Source organism: Nycticebus coucang, chromosome 8, assembly GCF_027406575.1.
Source record: "Nycticebus coucang isolate mNycCou1 chromosome 8, mNycCou1.pri, whole genome shotgun sequence".
Lineage (NCBI taxonomy): Eukaryota > Metazoa > Chordata > Mammalia > Primates > Lorisidae > Nycticebus > Nycticebus coucang.
In genome coordinates, this window is record NC_069787.1 from 60,730,846 (window position 1) to 60,749,984 (window position 19,139).

General features: G+C 36.5%; 1 protein-coding gene and 1 pseudogene across 21 annotated transcripts in view; one reads left to right on the plus strand and one right to left on the minus strand.

Annotated features, from left to right (window-relative positions):
- Positions 1-19,139, minus strand: part of TBC1D5 (TBC1 domain family member 5) — a 584,642-nt gene that overhangs the window by 538,552 nt on the left and 26,951 nt on the right. The gene's annotated exons all lie outside the window — the stretch shown is intronic.
- Positions 1,565-3,046, plus strand: LOC128591342 (nascent polypeptide-associated complex subunit alpha-like; annotated as a pseudogene).

Below are 19,139 nucleotides of genomic sequence, written 5' to 3' on the forward strand. Positions count from 1 at the left end.
TTATATTTGCCTAGGTGTTTTATCATCACTGGAGATCTTTCTTTCTTCATAGGCTTTGAGTTACTTTCTAATGGATGGCATTGTTGTTAAGGTGGTATCAATTTCAACTATTCTGTTACAAATTTAGGATCTTAATAGCAATCCTCACAGTAACCACAAAGAAAATATCTAAAAATAAGACACAAAAATAAATGACAAGGAAATCAAAATGATTCACTGTATAAATCAAACACAAAAGACAATATGGAGACAATAGAGACAAAAATGGTATTATGATTTATAGAAAATGAAAAACAAAATGGCATTGAGTATGTGATTTAAAGTATGAGTAATTACACTAAATGCAAATGAAGAATAGTGACAGAATCAAATAAATAGTTATACAATAAAATGGTGACTTCAGTGCCCCACTTTCAATAAGGAAGAAAACATCTGGAAAGAAAATCAACAGGAAAACAAAAGATTTGAACACCAGTACAAACTGACTAGACCTAAAAGACATACATAGAACACTTCATAGAAAAATATGCACTGATCTCAGGTACATACGGAACATTCTCCAGCAAAGACCACATATACCACTACAAAACAGGTCTCAATTATTTAAAAATACCAAAATCATACATAGTATTTTTTCTGACCACAATGGAATAAAGCCATCATCAGTAACATAAAGAAAACTGGAAAATTCATAAACATGTGCAAATTAAATAACAGCCTTAAACAATCAATGGATCAAAGAAGAAACTGCAAAGGAAAATAGAAATTAAGAGAGAAATAGAAATTAAAACACAGCATGCCAAACTGATTGGATATAATTAAGGCATTGTTCAGATGAACATGTATAGCTGTCAAGCTACATTAAAAGATGCTAAGTTAATAACCTAATTTAGACCTTAAGAATTGAAAAAAAGAATAAACTAAACCCAAAGCTGGAAGGAAGAAATTAATCAAGATGAGAGTGGAGATAAGTAAAGAAAAACAATATAGAGAGGAGCAAATCCAAAAGTTTATTCTTCAAAAATATCAAAAATTAAACCTTTAGTTAAAAGTAACAAAAAGGACACAACTAAAATCATAAATGAAAGTGAAAGCATTACTATCAACATTATAGAAATAGAAAGGATTATAAGAGCATATTGTGAACAACTGTGTGCCACCAAATTAGAGAAACTATATAAATGAGCAAATTCCTAGAAACATACAAAATATTAAAACAGACTCAAGAAAAAGTAAAAGAATTTCAAAAAACCTGTAACAACTAAAAAATATCAATAATCAAAAACCTCCAACCACGAAAAGTCCAGGAACAGATGGCTTCACTGGTGAATTCTACCAAACATTTAAACAATTACCACCAGTTATTTTTAAAATTTTCCCAAAAATTAAAGATGAAAGAATATTTGCTAAATCACTCTATGAAGCCAGCATTTCTCTAATATCTACAACAAATACGTTATACAAAAAGAGAACAACAGACCATTATCCCTTATGACTATAAATGCAAACATCCTCAACATTCTATCAAACTAAATTGAACAGCATATTAAAATGATTATACACCATGATCAAGTGGGATTTATCACAGGAAAGGAGGTATGTTAAACATAAGAAAATCAATCCTTACAATACTAAAAGAAAAAAGAAAAAACAAACATACAAATAATGTAGAAAATGCTTTTGAAAATATCTAAAAAGAGACTTAAAAAATTAAAAAGAACTTCTTCATGATAAAGGACACTTATAAAAAAGTTAGAGCTAACAGCATACTCAATGGTGAAAGACTGAAAGCACTCCCCTAAAATAAGGAAAATTAGATACCCACTTTTACTACTGTAATTCAACAATATACTCAAGTTTTAGCCTAAGCAATTACATAAGAAAAAATAAACAAATAAAAGGCATCCAAATAAAAAGCAAGAAGTAAAACTGTCTCTATTTACAAATGAAATAATCCTACTATAGAAAATCCCAAAGAATCCACAAGAAAGCTATTAGAACTAACAATTTCAGCAAAGTTCAACACACAAAACTCAACTGGGTTCCTATATATCTCCAATGAGGGACCTACAAAGGAAATTAAGAAAACTATTCCATTTACAATAGCATCTAAAAGAATAGGCCAGGTGCACTGGCACACACCTGTAATCCTAGCACTCTAGGAGGCCAAGGCGGGTGGATTGTTTGAGCTCAGGAGTTCAAGACCAGCAAGTGGGAGACCCCATCTCTATTAAAAAAAAAAATAGAAAAAACTAACTGGGTTTGGTGTGGGCACCTCTAGTCCCAGCTACTCCAGAGGCTGAAGAAAGAGGAATTCATAAGCCCAAGAATTTGAGGCTGCTGTGAGCTACAGAGTAAGACCCTGCCTCAAAAATAAATACATAGCTCTTTTGGCTGCCATCTTGGTTTCACGGTCTTTGAGCAAGATGCCCAGGAACCATCCCTCCTACACAGCAGGAGTTGCCACAGCCTCAGGCCAAGCCACGGTCTACAACAGAAGCTGACAGCAATGAATCAGTACCAGCGCTGGAGGAACAAGATTCCACACAGGCAACCACACAGCAAGCGCAGCTGGCAGCAGCAGCTGAAATCAATGAAGAACCAGTCAGTAAAGCAAAACAGGGTGGGACTGAAAAAGAGGCACGAAGGTCTATATCCAAACTGTGTCTTCGAAAACAGGGGTTACTGAAGTCACTACCTGGAAATCTAAGAATATCCTCTTTGTCATCACAAAAACCAGATGTTTACAAGAACCCAGCTTCAGATACGTACATAGTTTTTGGTGAAGCCAAGATGGAGGATTTATCTCAGCAGGCACAGCTAGCAGCTGCTGAGAAATTCAAAGCTCACAGTGAAGCTGTTTCAAACATTCAAGAAAACACAAACTCCAACTGTACAAGAGGAGGAAAAGGTTGATGAAACAGGTGTGGAAGTTAAAGACACAGATTTGGTCATGTCACAAGCAAATGTGTCCAGTGCAGAGGTAGTCCAAGCTCTGAAGAACAGTAATGATATTGTACATGCTACTGTGGAACTAACAACGTAACCAGGACTCTTGTTATTTCAACAGAGTTGGTTTGAAATTTGTACTGTTTTTAGCATTAATAAAGTTATGGCTTCTTGTTGGATAAAAAAAGACATAAATAAATAATAAAAGAATTAAAGACCTAGAAATAAAGTTAATGAAGGAGGTGAAAAATTTGGACGCTGAAAAAATACAAAAGATAATTGAAAGAAATTAAAGACTTAAATAAATAAAAAGACGTCCTATGTTCTTGGGTAGGGAAGATTTATTAGTATTAAGATGTCAATACTACCCAAAGTAATTTACAGATTCAATGCAATCCTTATCAAAACATTAAAGTCTTTTTTTCAGAAATGGAGAAGGCAATGGTTAAGTGCTACAAGGTTTGATTGTAACAATGGATGCACAGTTCTGTGACTAGCTGGAAGCCATTGAATTGTACACTTTTAAACAGATGAACTGTCTGGCATGTGAATTATTATTTCAAAAAAAGCTGTTTTGAGTATATAGATAGGTCTCCCTGGATCTCTAATATTCTCTCTTTACTATCTTCCATAATTTCATCCCTTAAAATGTATTCAATTATAACCTCATCTACAGATACCTCCTAAATCTTTGCCATGAGCCTTGACTATTCTTCTCTGACCTCTGAAATTCAAAACCTGAATTTCCCCACTTTCTGCTACATGAATAACAGAAAAAGTCATATTATTCACAAAAGTCAAATTTGTCTCCCTACTTCAGTACACCTGCTCTCAGACAGAAGGTGCTACAACTCTGTTATCTCTACCTCACTACCGCCCACCCCACCAGCACACTGGGCCAGTCGCCAATTTCTGTCAGTTCTACTTTCATAATCTCTTTCTTCATTTTACCTTCAATTAATAAAGCCATTACTTCAAAAAAGCACAATTTACCTTTCTTTAATTTATCTCTTCCCCAATACAACACCATATTCCCAAATACAAGTCAAGAAATTCAAAATCTAAAATGTACCAAATTTTCCCCTTTTCACAACCCCTCAGTAGTTTCCTACTTACTACAGAATAAAATTCCACCTCACCATCACTTGATCTTCCAAGTTTCCCATAAAATGGATTCAACACACCTACCTAATGTTACCTCTTCTTACATCATTCTTGAGCCCTGTATGTCAGTCTCCCAAAAGCATTTATCATTCCTTTAGCATACCACAGCTTTCATGGCTGGGTGCTTTTTCTTAAAGCTTTGTCCACTTAACAAAATTCCTCATCTTCGAGGACCTATACACTTTTATTATTTCGAGATAGTTTTCCTCAAATATAAAATGCTATCAAATGGTGACATATATGTCAATTTTAGACAAAATGTCTGTCATACATGTAAAAACAGTACTTTCTTTTACATTTTAATATCACTAACATCACAGTATATCTAAAACATACTGTTTGTTTACATTTTAACAACTCTAAAATAAATTAAGATTAATTCCTTCCTTTAAAGTTCCTCAATACAGTAATTATATGTATTTCTATTTAACTTGTATCTTTCCCCTCCTTGTATTATGACTTGATACTGTTGACTCTCATTAGATTATACTATCTTTGAGGATAAAAATTCTGTCTTGCTTCATCTATAGTACAGTAGAAACTCTAGTACATTAGAGTTTAAGACAATCCAGACTTAAATGTGCAAAAGAAAGTATGAAGGAAGGGTGGGAAGGAAATAAAGAATGAAACCAACACTAATAACATCTATCGCATGTACATTATCAGAATAAATCAGAGAATATACATTAAAATCTATGTGTGCAATAAATCTTATTCAAATGCAAGATTTGGATATTTTAAAAGATGTATTTAGTAAAATTAAATATCATACTACAAATCTGCAGTCCACCCAAGGAACTGCAAATCCGTCACTCTTTAATGTAAGAAGCTACCTTAGGGGACACAGGACATTTATTTCAAGTTCCTACGAAATTACTGCATCCCATCACACTTCTGTAACATAGTAGTCACCAGGTTCCAGGAGAGCAAAGCACTCTTCCAGCACACTAGAGACTATTAGATTATGATTAGGGGTTCTCATTTCTGCTTTTAGAAAGCAAGGTCATCACTTATCTCTTGTTTCTAAGCCCTATAGTACTGACTTTTTTTCCCAAGGAGAATAAATATATCCAAAGAAGCAAATGCAACTTGAAACAAATTAGCATTTAGTAGGTTCTTTCTTTTAAAGTTAGATTGCTTTGAATTTTCAAGTACCATAAACAAGAAGACTGGGTTAACTGCTTTTCCCTTGGGTTCCTTAGAAAAATGTGCCTATCTATTGAAATTAAAATTATCTTTTTTCAGACTATCTCTTCCAATAGACTACGAGCACAGCAAAACCAAGAATCAAGTGCTTCCATCTTTCTAGCTCATTTACTTATAGTGGCACTCGGTAAATGTTTGAACTAAACTGAAATACTAATCTTAATATTGGTTTGGGGCAAAGTCTCTCCAACATTTAAAAAAAAGAGGTTTCTTCCCCTTAAGTGTCCTTAATTGTACTACCCAGGTGCACAGGTGTACTGATGAATAATAGTGTATCACATACTCTGGCAATGTAGTTGCTGAGCTAGTCAACTAAATCCTTTCAAATCCAAGCTTTGTCTCAGCCATATTTCCAGTTCTCTTTAGATGGTTCAGTCCTCTGATGTCTCAGCTCCCATCATACACCCCCACGATGGCTCTAGTATCCTCACTTAACCGTGGCTCCTATCTAAATGATTGTAACATCACCTTTTCTCATTTTCCTTTCAGTCCTAAGTGTAGCATAGAGGCTTCTGGCTGTTGTTTAATACCTGAGTTGTATATCACACAGTCTCCCATTTGGCTCCTGAGCAATTCCATTACCTGTATAACTACTTCTTGGATTAGCTTTACTTTGCTAAAAGAACTGCTGTGGTTACCACAATAGAATCTCTGTAACTTGACCACTCAAGTATCTGTATCAACATACGGAGGTGGTCAACCTACGAAGGGAGGCCTACTGTACTGATATGTACAAGTGGTACATGTCTGGTCTATGAAAATTACTTAAGGAGGTGGTCACTGTAGGGAGGTGGCCAACTACAGAGGTTCTACTGTATTTTCTGAATGAATCCTCACTGACTTTTTAAATGTCATTTAAGAAAGAATGTATCAAATACTGTACCACTTCAGCACATAGAGCATAAAAACTTTCAATCTTCAAAAAAGCTCATTACACAAAAAACATTCTGAGTATAGAGACAGAGAACAACATGCATAAATTCTTAAAAGTAAAAATAAAGGATCTAACATTTTATTCATAGCAAAGTATTCCTGACTGAGATGAAGTCTTTACTCAGCTGCAATATTTGCCTGAATTAAGTCAATCACTTATAATAAAAATGTCACTTTTTTGAAACTTATTTAGTAGAGGGGAAAATTGGAAGGATTATGGGATTTGGAGTCACTGCAGGCCAAGACATCTGTTAGGAGGGGAAAAAAATGTTAAAGACCTCCTGTCAGTGACTTATCATTCAAATCCACAAAAGTCAGTCCCTTCTAAAGACAAATCCAACTAGATCAATCACTTAAAAAGATGTATCTTTAACCATTAAACATATTTCCTACAGCTTTTTAAGACCACAAAATATTGAAGTTGAAAGAATCATCTTAAACACAGGAATAAGGGCATACATAATTTGTAAATCATTCACTGTTAACAACTGATTATTACAGGTCTTCCCTTTCATGTAATGTTTATACAAAATGCCTTTAATAGAGCTAATGTGATAGAATAATTCACTTATTGTTGATAAATATTTCAGGAAATGAAATACTTCTAGAGCAGAGAGACTATGTATCATTTGTTTTTACTTTATCAATAAACAAGGTTTCTAAATCTATCAAAGTATGTTCTTGATCATAGAAATGTAATCTTCCAAACAATCGCAAAACTAAAAAAAAAAAAAGTCAATTTAAGATTACAGACTTTAGAAGAATGAGATGTGAAGAAAGAGGGCCCTGACATTAATAACAACAAGCATTTACTGAGCAAAAAATTCCAGGCATTTTATATAAATCATTTCATTTTATTTAAAACCCTATGAAGCAATTTCAGTGAGGAAATAGAAACACAAAAGGTCACAAATTTATCCACGCTACCTCGTCAGTAGAAGTACAATTTCAGTTCTGTCTTGTCTGGCTGTAGAGTATAATCTTATTAATAACTATTCCCTGCTTACTCTGGACTAAAATAACATGAGGATGATTTTAAGCTAAAAAGAAACCAGTAAATTATTTTTTAAAATCAAAAACAATGTGAAAGTCTCTAGCTAACATTTTAAATAATTCTTTATCTAATGTTATCAAACTTTCACACATTTTAACATAAATAATATTTATATAAATCTAAAGAGTTTTATTTAGAATCTACTACGTGTTGTGTTCTATTAATAAACAGATTACATAAAGAACCTAACTGAAAAAGTTCATAAGTAAAACCAATTAATACATTATTTCTCACTAATACAAAAGTTCTACAATAAGATTAACATCTCTAAGCCACCATCGCTAACTTTATACATGGCTTATTCACCATATGCTGATAAACAGCCTTGTCACTTTTTCCTGGTCAATTTTTCTTCCTGATTGTCTGATTAACATCTTAAAAAAAGGGTAAAATGCTGACTTATTTTCCAAGCCCCTTTGTGCAATGTTTTTTGGGAGGTTTTTTGTTGCTTTTGTTTGTTTGAGACAGAGTCTCACGTTGTTTCCTTTGGTAGAGTGCCATGACATCATAGCTCACAGCAAGCTCAATCTCTTGGGATCAAGAGTTCCTCTTGCCTCAGCCTCCCGAGTAGCTGAGACTACAGCACCCACCACAACACCCAGCTATTTTTAGCGATCTAGCTCAGGCTGATCTCAAATTCCTGAGTTCAGGCAATCCATCCTCCTCAGCCTCCCAAAGTGCTAGGATTATAGGCATGAGCCGCCGTGTCCAGCTCTCTTTGTGCAAATTTTGACATATGCTTTCTAGGTAGCCACCAATATCTTTTACACTATTCCCTTTTCAGAAACCACTACACTGTAATGAATACATTTTTACATCACAACCCCATACACATATACATGTTCTATAATTAAAACAAAATTTTCATAATAACCACATTTATACTTACTATGTACAATGCACTTAACTTTAATTCTTTTTTTAATGTTGGTAGCAAAATTTTAGTAGAGACAGATCTCCCAAAGGATGTGAAGTCTAGTGGAAAGGGTAGGTGGGAATGTTTAATTCTCCTCCCCTCATACCTGTGGCAGTCTACCATTAAATATCTCAAAAACCAATAACCTGGAATTAGAAGAACACTCCTCTAGAATGTAACCCCATTTAAGAAGTGTGCAGATGACCTGAGGGCTTTTCCTTTCCATTCTTCTTCATTAAAAAGTTAATGATAAATAGAAAGAAGGGGGAAAAGAAAAGGTACTTTCCAACACACGGGGAACAAGTTTGTCAGCGCTTCCGGCTCCAAAGACTGCCTACTGCCCCTGGAGCTAGCTACTACTCCATCCATACCCAGGATTTGCTTCATCATCCTCTTTCCTTTTCTTTCTCCCCCTATCCATCACATCCCTAAAGGTTTTCCCTAAAATGTGATGGTTCTGGGGACAACTATCATTAATTCTTGTTTTTCTTGACTTTTTGTTATAAAATATATACAACAAAACATTTACCATTTTAACTATTTTTAATTTTACAATTCAGTGGCATTAAGTATGTTCACAATGTTGTACCAACATCACCACTACCAATTTTCAGAACTTTCATCATCCAAACAGAAACACCATACCAATTAAAGAGTAGTTCCCAACCATTCCTCTGCCAATCCACAGTGACCTCCAATTTATTTTTGTTAACACCATTTTATAAACACCTACAAAAGAAGTAAACAGTGAACCCCTCCAGGGAGGGGACAGGATGGCCAACTAGAGACATCAGTCAGCATGTTGTTCCAAAAATTAAAAATTTCAGGGGAAAAAGCATAGCCCAAGTGAGTAACTAGGGAAAAAGGTATCATAACATACTCTTATCAATTTCACAGGAAGAAGCTGCAGAGTACAACAAGGAGGACTAAGATTTTAGTAGAGACAGATCCCCAAGGGATGTACAGTCTAGTGGTAGGTGGGAGTGTTTAGTTCTCCTCCCCTCACACCTGTGGCAGGCTACCACCAGCTTGTCCGAGAGCCCTTCTACCCTCATGAATCCAGGCAGTGCTGCGGCCATCAGTGAACTGAGAGCTTCTTGGGAAGAGAGCAAGCAGGTTGCAGGCCTGTGTGGTGTCACTTCCCCCACAAGTCTCAAGCCAAGATGGTGGGCATCATATATCCTACATATATGCTGGGTATCTCTCTCCTCCTGGGAAGTCACAGTCCCTCGTTCTCCCTGCCACAGGAACCCAAATGAACATTCTCCAGCACTCACAAAAGAACAGGAACACACAGGAGAGAAATATTCCTAGAATTCTGACCCGTAGGATGGTCTACCCCAAGAAGATTGGCAAGTACCATGAACACTTTTTAGGTCAGAATATGGCAAAATGCATACTATCCTGCTCCAGAGAGCTCCTGGCTTGTGATCTGAAGTTGTCTGCAACCCCCAGTAGAGACAGGCGGGAAAAGAGAAGTCCACAGGGTAGTAGAATGTCTCTAGCTCAGGGCTGAAACAGCATGGAGCTGAGAAAGGACCGAAAAATGGGAACCTGCCCTAAAGTGTAGGGTAGCACTCTTCTCCCCAAGCTGTCTCTTTGGTAGGTGAGAGGAGCCTATCCTACCTGGAGACAAATCCCTATCCAAAGTTACATATCTCTGCTAATTTTATCAAGAGAGATCCACCCCTCCTGTCCCAAGTTCACAGTGCATCTGCCCTTCACCTGCCTCAGTATTCTTCCAGAACAAGAGATTGCCCCTCCCACCACCATTATAGCCAATGCCTGAACTCAGCAGACTTGAGGGCAAATTTGCCAAGCCCAGTCTTGGTCTGGTCCCTCCATACCAGGACTCAAGCACACCACCCAGGAGTATGGGAACTGGGAATTGCCTAACCTAGTCCAACCACTGCTCACATATGAATACTCTCCCAGGGATCTAAGGTCCAAGTGATCCAAAATGCCAGCAACACCATGGGTACTAACTTACATGAGCAGAAAGGCAGAGTACATCTCCCTCTCTACAATGAGCAACAGACCTCCTGGAAGAGGACAGCTGAAGAAACACAAAGCCCTCTGTTTTGAGCTGAGGAGGAAAGAAGATCCAGATGAGAAGGAATCACATAAGAACTCCAATAATATTTAAAAAAAAAAAAAAAAAAAAAAAAACAGGCTGTTTCACTACGACCAAAAGTTCACACTAGCAAACTCTAAAGGAGTGTTTCCTCAGAGTACAAAAGGAAAGTCATAAACAAACACTAAGGGGATTTTTCACCAATAGACCTGCCCTGCAAGAAATGCTCAAAAATGCTCTAAAAGCACTAAAAAGATTGGTCAATACTTAGCATTGTAAAAACACTCAAAAGTGAAATTTCACAATTCTTATATGATAGTAACACAAGGAAGAATACCAGACAACTAGGTAAAAATCAACATGATGACTGGAATAGTATCTCACTTACCAAACCCTTTCTAATCCTACGTAGAACTTCATCTGACATGATGATTTTCCTGTTCCGCTCCAATGTCAGAAGACATCTGACATGAGTTTTTTTGGTCGCATTCTACACAAGCCCTCAACTTGCTCAGGAATTTGCATAGAATGAAAACACATAACAGGATCAGTTATGGCTTCTAGGAAGGACTTTCTATGTGTCTGAAAAGGAAGATACTTCATGAATATGAATTATGTGCCTATCAATGTGATATGAAAATGATGTACCTCTCATTCCATGATTAGAGGTTAGTGACGATGCTGAGTGCATTCTTTGGCCCTCAAACACAATTGATCACTGGTTATAGAAAGAAACAGCCTATTCAATTTGAAAAACTGACAGTTGTTTTAGAATATACAAAGTTTATGGGAAAAGTGGACAGAGGTGAGCAGTTCTGTGGATATTACAGATTTACAAGGAGGTCCTACAAATGGTGGAAAAAATTATTCTTCTGGCTAATGGAAGTTGCAGCTATAAACGGCAATATCCTTTACTCATTAGGTAAGAAGGAGAATGCAGAAAAAGTAAAGACACACTTACTTACAGAAGAAATCACTCAGCTGTGAACAATGTAAGAAAAAGAAATTCAAGAAAGAGGGGAAGATCATCTTCTGACACTGAAGAAAGGCTAAATGGTAAGACATTTTATAATGAGAAACAAAAAATATCAGCAAAGAACTACATGGTTTGCAGCAGAAGAAATGAGAAAGGTGGAAGGAGAGAAACCAGTTTCTGTTGTGAGACATATATAAGAGGAAGCCTGGACTTCATCCTGGAGATTGTTTCAAGATGTATCACACTCAACAAAACTATAAACAAAAACGCTTAAATTATTTTATGTAACCTACAATAGATAATCAAATCTTCAGATGAATTCATTTTATGTTTTTCTCTTTTAAAACTACCTAGAATAATTATAGGTATAGTATAACTATATAGTTATAAGTAATCCACCAACCTCTTTCCCACCCAAAATAAAGAAGCGAGTAGTATGTGGGTGGTAGAACAACTGAACTGGAAAGGGTTAAAACTGATTATAAAGAGTCTAATGCCCCACTTAAGAGACAAAGATTGAAAGAATGAATAAAAAAACAGAATCCAATATACTGCCAACAAGAAATTCATGTAACTGGAAAAGACTATTATAGACCCAAGGCAAAGGGAAAAAATGATACTCCATGCAAAAAGAAACCAAAAGTGAGCAACAGTAACTATTCTTAGATAAAACAAGACTTTAAATCAACAACAGTTTAGATCAGCAGTTCTCAACCTGTGAGTCGTGACCCCTTTGGACTGTATTAAAGGTTCATGGTATTAGGAAGGTTGAGAACCACTGGTTTAGACAAAGATGGTCATTCTACAATGATAAAGGGAATAACTCAACCATCATAAATACATATGTACCTAACACCAGGCCTCCCAGATTTATAAAACAAATACTACTAGACGTAAGAAATGAAATAATCAGCAAGAGAGTGGGAGACATCAACTCTCCACAGACATAAGTAGACAGACCAAGACAAAAAAAAAATCAATAAAGAAACCCTAATATTAAACAAGACTCTAGAACAAATGGACCTAACCACATTTACAGAACATTTTATCCAAATAATGCAGAAAATGCAGAAGATTTTCTAGGATAGGCCAATGTTAGATAGATCACAAAACAAGCCTCAGCAAATTTTCTAAAAATTGAAATCACACCATGTATCTTCTCATACCACAGTGGAATAAAAATAAAAATGAATCCAAAAGGAACTCTCAAAACTGTATAATTAGGTAGAAATTAAACAACCTGCTGCTGATTCTTAGGGTCAATAATGAAATCAAGATGGAAATCAAAAAATTAAAACAAAACAAAAAAAAACAAAGGATCAATAAAATGAAAACTGGGGAGGCGGAGCAAGATGGCAGCCGAGTAACAGCTTCCTTGCATCTGGGCACCGTGAGTCTGGGGATATAGGACTCCAGGCATCTCTGGCCGCTGGGATCTGCCTATCATAACCCCTGAGAGGATACAGGGAGTCAGCGAGAGACTTCTGGACCCAAAGAGGAGGACTAAAACAGTGGAAAACCGGCAAGTGGTCGCGTGTGTTCAATCCGTCTTAACCCGCCTGCAACTTCCAACAGGCACGAGAACTTAAAGAGCAAGAGGAAGGGAAAGGAAAATTAGGGCAAGGAAACAGATAAAAGAAATCACCCATGAGGAAGAATCAGCAGAAAACTCCAGGCAACATGAAGAACCAGTCCAGAACAACCCCGTCAAGGGACCATGAGGTAGCTACTGCAGAGGACTCCACCTATACAGAAATGTTAGGAATGACAGAAAGGGAATTTAGAAAACACATGTTGAAAACAATGAAAGAAATGATGGAAACAATGAAGGAAACTCCTAATAAAGTGGAAAATAACCAAAAGGAAACCCAAAAACAGAATGAAATCAGAGATGAACGATATGAAGAATATAAAAAGGATATAGCAGAGCTGAAGGAAATGAAACAGTCAATCAGGGAACTTAAAGATGCAATGGAAAGTATCAGCAACAGGTTAGACCATGCGGAAGAAAGAATTTCAGAGGTAGAAGACAAAGTTTTTCAGATAACTCAGATAGTAAAAGAGGCAGAAAAGAAGAGAGAGAAAGCAGAACGTTCACTGTCAGAATTATGGGATTTTATGAAGCGTTCCAACATACGAGTTATAGGAATTCCAGAAGGGGAAGAATGCCCCAGAGGAATGGAAGCCATACTAGAGAATATTATAAAAGAAAATTTCCCAAATATCACCAAAGATTCTGACACACTGCTTTCAGAGGGATATTGGACCCCAGGTCGCCTCAACTCTAACCAAGCTTCTCCAAGACACATTGTGATGAACCTGTCCAAAGTCAAGACAAAAGAAAAGATTCTGCAAGCTGCCAGGAGTAAGCGCCAGTTTACCTACAGGGGCAAATCCATCAGATTGACCGCAGACTTCTCTAATGAAACTTTCCATGCAAGAAGACAATGGTCATCTACCTTTAATCTACTTAAACAGAAAAATTTCCAGCCCAGAATTCTGTACCCTGCTAAGCTAAGCTTCAAAATTGACGGAGAAATCAAATCATTTACGGATATACAAACATTGAGAAAATTCGCCACAACAAGACCAGCTCTACAGGAAATACTTCAACCTGTTCTGCACACTGACCACCACAATGGATCAGCAGCAAAGTAAGAATTCAGAAATTAAAGGACAGAACCAAACCTCCACAATGACACAAAAGATAAAACTAAGCAATGGACTCTCACAAAATAAGACGAATAGAATACTACCACACTTATCAATTATCTCAATAAATGTTAATGGCTTGAATTCCCCACTGAAGAGACATAGATTGGTTGACTGGATTAAAAAACACAAGCCATCCATTTGCTGTCTGCAAGAAACACACCTGGCTTCAAAAGACAAATTAAAGCTCCGAGTCAAGGGTTGGAAGACAATTTTTCAGGCAAATGGAATTCAGAAGAAAAGAGGAGTTGCAATCTTATTTTCAGATACATGTGGATTTAAAGCAACTAAAGTCAAAAAAGACAAAGATGGTCACTTTATATTGGTCAAGGGAAAAATACAACAAGAAGACATTTCAATTCTAAATATCTATGCACCCAATTTAAATGCTCCCAGATTCTTGAAACAGACCTTACTCAGTCTGAGCAATATGATATCTGATAATACCATCATAACAGGGGACCTTAACACTCCTCTTACAGAGCTGGACAGATCCTCTAAACAGAAATTAAACAAGGATATAAGAGACTTAAACGAGACCCTAGAACAACTGTGCTTGATAGACGCATATAGAACACTCCATCCCAAAGATAAAGAATATACATTCTTCTCATCACCCCATGGAACATTCTCCAAAATTGATCATATCCTGGGACACAAAACAAATATCAACAGAATCAAAAGAATTGAAATTTTGCCTTGTATCTTCTCAGACCATAAGGCACTAAAGATGGAACTCAACTCTAACAAAAATGCTCGACCCCACCCAAAGGCATGGAAACTAAACAATCTTCTGTTCAATAACAGATGGGTGAAGGAAAAAATAAAACAGGAAATCATTAACTTCCTTGAGCATAACAACAATGAAGACACAAGCTACCAAAACCTGTGGGATACTGCAAAAGCAGTTTTGAGAGGAAAATTCATCGCTTTAGATGCCTACATTCGAAAAACAGAAAGAGAGCACATCAACAATCTCACAAGAGATCTTATGGAATTGGAAAAAGAAGAACAATCGAAGCCTAAACTCAGTAGAAGAAAAGAAATATCCAAAATCAAATCAGAGATCAATGAAATTGAAAACAAAAGAATCATTCAGAAAATTAATGAAACAAGGAGTTGGTTTTTTGAAAAAATAAATAAAATAGATAAACCATTGGCCAGACTAACGAGGAATAGAAAAGTAAAATCTCTAGTAACCTCAATCAGAAATTATGAAGCGGAAATAACAATTGATCCCACAGAGATACAAGAGATCATCTCTGAATACTACCAGAAACTCTATGCCCAGAAATTTGACAATGTGAAAGAAATGGATCAATATTTGGAATCGCACCCCCTCCCTAGACTCAGCCAGGAAGAAATAGAGCTTCTGAACAGACCAATTTCAAGCACCGAGATCAAAGAAACAATAAAAAATCTTTCAACCCAAAAATGCCCTGCTCCAGATGGCTTCACTCCAGAATTCTATCAAACCTTCAAGGAAGAGCTTATTCCTATACTGCAGAAATTATTCCAAAAAATTGAGGAAGACGGAATCTTCCCCAACACATTCTATGAAGCAAACATCACCCTGATACCAAAACCAGGAAAAGACCCAATCAAAAAGGAGAATTTCAGACCAATCTCATTCATGAACATAGATGCAAAAATTCTCAACAAAATCCTAGCCAATAGATTACAGCTTATCATCAAAAAAGTCATTCATCATGATCAAGTAGGATTCATCCCAGGGATGCAAGGCTGGTTTAACATACGCAAGTCCATAAACGTTATCCACCATATTAACAGAGGCAAAAATAAAGATCACATGATCCTCTCAATAGATGCAGAAAAAGCATTTGATAAAATGCAGCATCCTTTTCTAATTAGAACACTGAAGAGTATAGGCATAGGTGGCACATTTCTAAAACTGATTGAACCTATCTATGACAAACCCACAGCCAGTATTTTACTGAATGGAGTAAAACTGAAAGCTCTTCCTCTTACAACTGGAACCAGACAAGGTTGTCCTCTGTCACCTTTACTATTCAACGTAGTGCTGGAAGTTCTAGCCAATACAATTAGGCAAGACAAGGAAATAAAGGGAATCCAAATGGGAGCAGAGGAGGTCAAACTCTCACTCTTTGCTGACGACATGATCTTATACTTAGAGAACCCCAAAGACTCAACCACAAGACTCCTAGAAGTCATCAAAAAATACAGTAATGTTTCAGGATATAAAATCAATGTCCACAAGTCAGTAGCCTTTGTGTACACCAATAACAGTCCAGATGAGAAGCTAATTAAGGACACAACTCCCTTCACCATAGTCTCAAAGAAAATGAAATACCTAGGAATATACCTAACGAAGGAGGTGAAGAACCTCTATAAAGAAAACTATGAAATCCTCAGAAAGGAAATAGCAGAGGATATTAACAAATGGAAGAACATACCATGCTCATGGATGGGAAGAATCAACATTGTTAAAATGTCTATACTTCCCAAAGCAATCTACGTATTCAATGCCATTCCTATCAAAATACCAACATCGTACTTTCAAGATTTGGAAAAAATCATTCTGCGTTTTGTATGGAACCGGAAAAAAACCCGTATAGCTAAGGCAGTTCTCTGTAACAAAAATAAAGCTGGGGGCATCAGCATACCAGACTTTAGTCTGTACTACAAAGCCATAGTACTGGCACAAAAACAGAGACATAGACACTTGGAATCGAATTGAAAACCAAGAAATGAAACTAACATTTTACAACCACCTAATCTTTGATAAACCAAACAAGAACATACCTTGGGGGAAAGACTCCCTATTCAATAAATGGTGTTGGGAGAACTGGATGTCTATATGTAAAAGACTGAAACTGGACCCACACCTTTCCCCACTCACAAAAATTGATTCAAGATGGATAAAGGACTTAAACTTAAGGCATGAAACAATAAAAATCCTCAAAGAAAGCATAGGCAAAACACTGGAAGATATTGGCCTGGGGAAAGACTTCATGAAGAAGACTGCCATGGCAATTGCAACAACAACAAAAATAAACAAATGGGACTTCATTAAACTGAAAAGCTTCTGTACAGCGAAGGAGACAATAACCAAAGCAAAGAGACAACCTACACAATGGGAAAGGATATTTGCATATTTTCAATCAGACAAAAGCTTGATAACTAGGATCTATAGAGAACTCAATTTAATCCACATGAAAAAAGCCAACAATCCCTTATATTAATGGGCAAGAGACATGAATAGAACTGTCTCTAAAGATGACAGACGAATGCCTAACAAACACATGAAAAAATGTTCTTCATCTCTATATATTAGAGAAATGCAAATCAAAACAACCCTGAGATATCATCTAACCCCAGTGAGAATGATCCACATCACAAAATCTCAAAACTGCAGATGCTGGCGTGGATGTGGAGAGAAGGGAACACTTTTACACTGCTGGTGGGACTGCAAACTAGTACAACCTTTCTGGAAGGAAGTATGGAGAAACCTCAAAGCACTCAAGCTAGACCTCCCATTTGATCCTGCAATCCCATTACTGGGCATCTACCCAGAAGGAAAGAAATCCTTTTATCATAAGGACACTTGTACTAGACTGTTTATTGCAGCTCAATTTACAATCGCCAAAATGTGGAAACAGCCTAAATGCCCACCAACCCAGGAATGGATTAACAAGCTGTGGTATATGTATACCATGGAATACTATTCAGCCATTAAAAAAAATGGAGACTTTACATCCTTCGTATTAACCTGGATGGACGTGGAACACATTATTCTTAGTAAAGCATCACAAGAATGGAGAAGCATGAATCCTATGTACTCAATTTTGATATGAGGACAATTAATGACAAGTATGGTTATGGGGGGGGAAACAGAAGGAGGGAAGGAGGGAGGTGGGTGGGCCTTGGTGTGTGTCACAGTTTATGGGGGCAAGACATGATTGCAAGAGGGACTTTACCTAACAATTGCTATCAGTGTAACCTGGCTTATTGTACCCTCAATGAATCCCCAACAATAAAAAAATAATAAAAAAATACAATAAAAAAATAAATAAAATGAAAACTTGGTTCTTGGAAAATATAAACAAAATAAATAGACTACTAGCAAGATTAGCAAAAAAAAAAAAGAGGAGTCAAATAAGCTAAATCAGAAATGACAAAGGAGATATTATAACCAAAGTCACACAAATACAATCATCTGACACTGCTATGAATACCTATATGTACACAAAGTAAAAAATCTAGAGGAAATGGATAAAGTTTCAAAAACATACACTCTCCCTAGCTTGAATCGGACTGAAATAGAAATCCTAAACAGATAAATAACAAGTAGCAAGATTTAATCAGAAATAAAAAAAATCTCCTTAGCCAGGTACCATGGCCCATGCCTCTAATCCTAGCATTCTGGGAGACTGAGGCAGAGGGATCACTTGAGCTCAGGATTTTGAGGCCAGCCTAAGAAAGAGAGAGCAAGACCCCCTCACTACTAAAAATAGAAAATTTAGCTAGACACTGTGATGCACACCTATAGTCCTAGTTGTTCACGTAGCTGAGGCAGGAGGACCACTTAAGCCTGTAAGTGAGTTTGCAATGAGCTTCACTGATGCCACTATACTCTACCTAGGACAACAAAAAGAGACTCTATCTCAAAAACAACAACGAAAGAAAATCAAAATGAAGGAAGGGAGGGAGGGAGGAAAAGATGGAAGAGAATTACAGGACCAGGTGGATTCACAACCTATTTCTACCAGACCTACAAAGAACAGATACCTATCCTACTAAAACTGTTCCATAAGACTGAGAGGAGAGAATTCTCTCTAACTCATTCTATGAAGCAAGTAATACCCTGGTATTAAGCCAGAAAAGGACACACACACAGGAAAAAAAGAAAAAAAAACAAAAAAAACAAGCAAATAAAAACTACAGACCAATATCCCTTGTGAACATAGATCAAACATCCTCAACAAAATACTAGAAAACTGAATAACAGCACATCAAAAAAATTATTCACCAATTTAGTGAAACTCCCCCCCCCAAAAAAAAAAAATTATTCACCATGATCAAGTAAGTAGGTTTCATCTGAGGGGTATAGAATAGTTCAACATACACAAATCAATAAATTTATCCACCTCAAACAGATTTAAAATAAAAACCA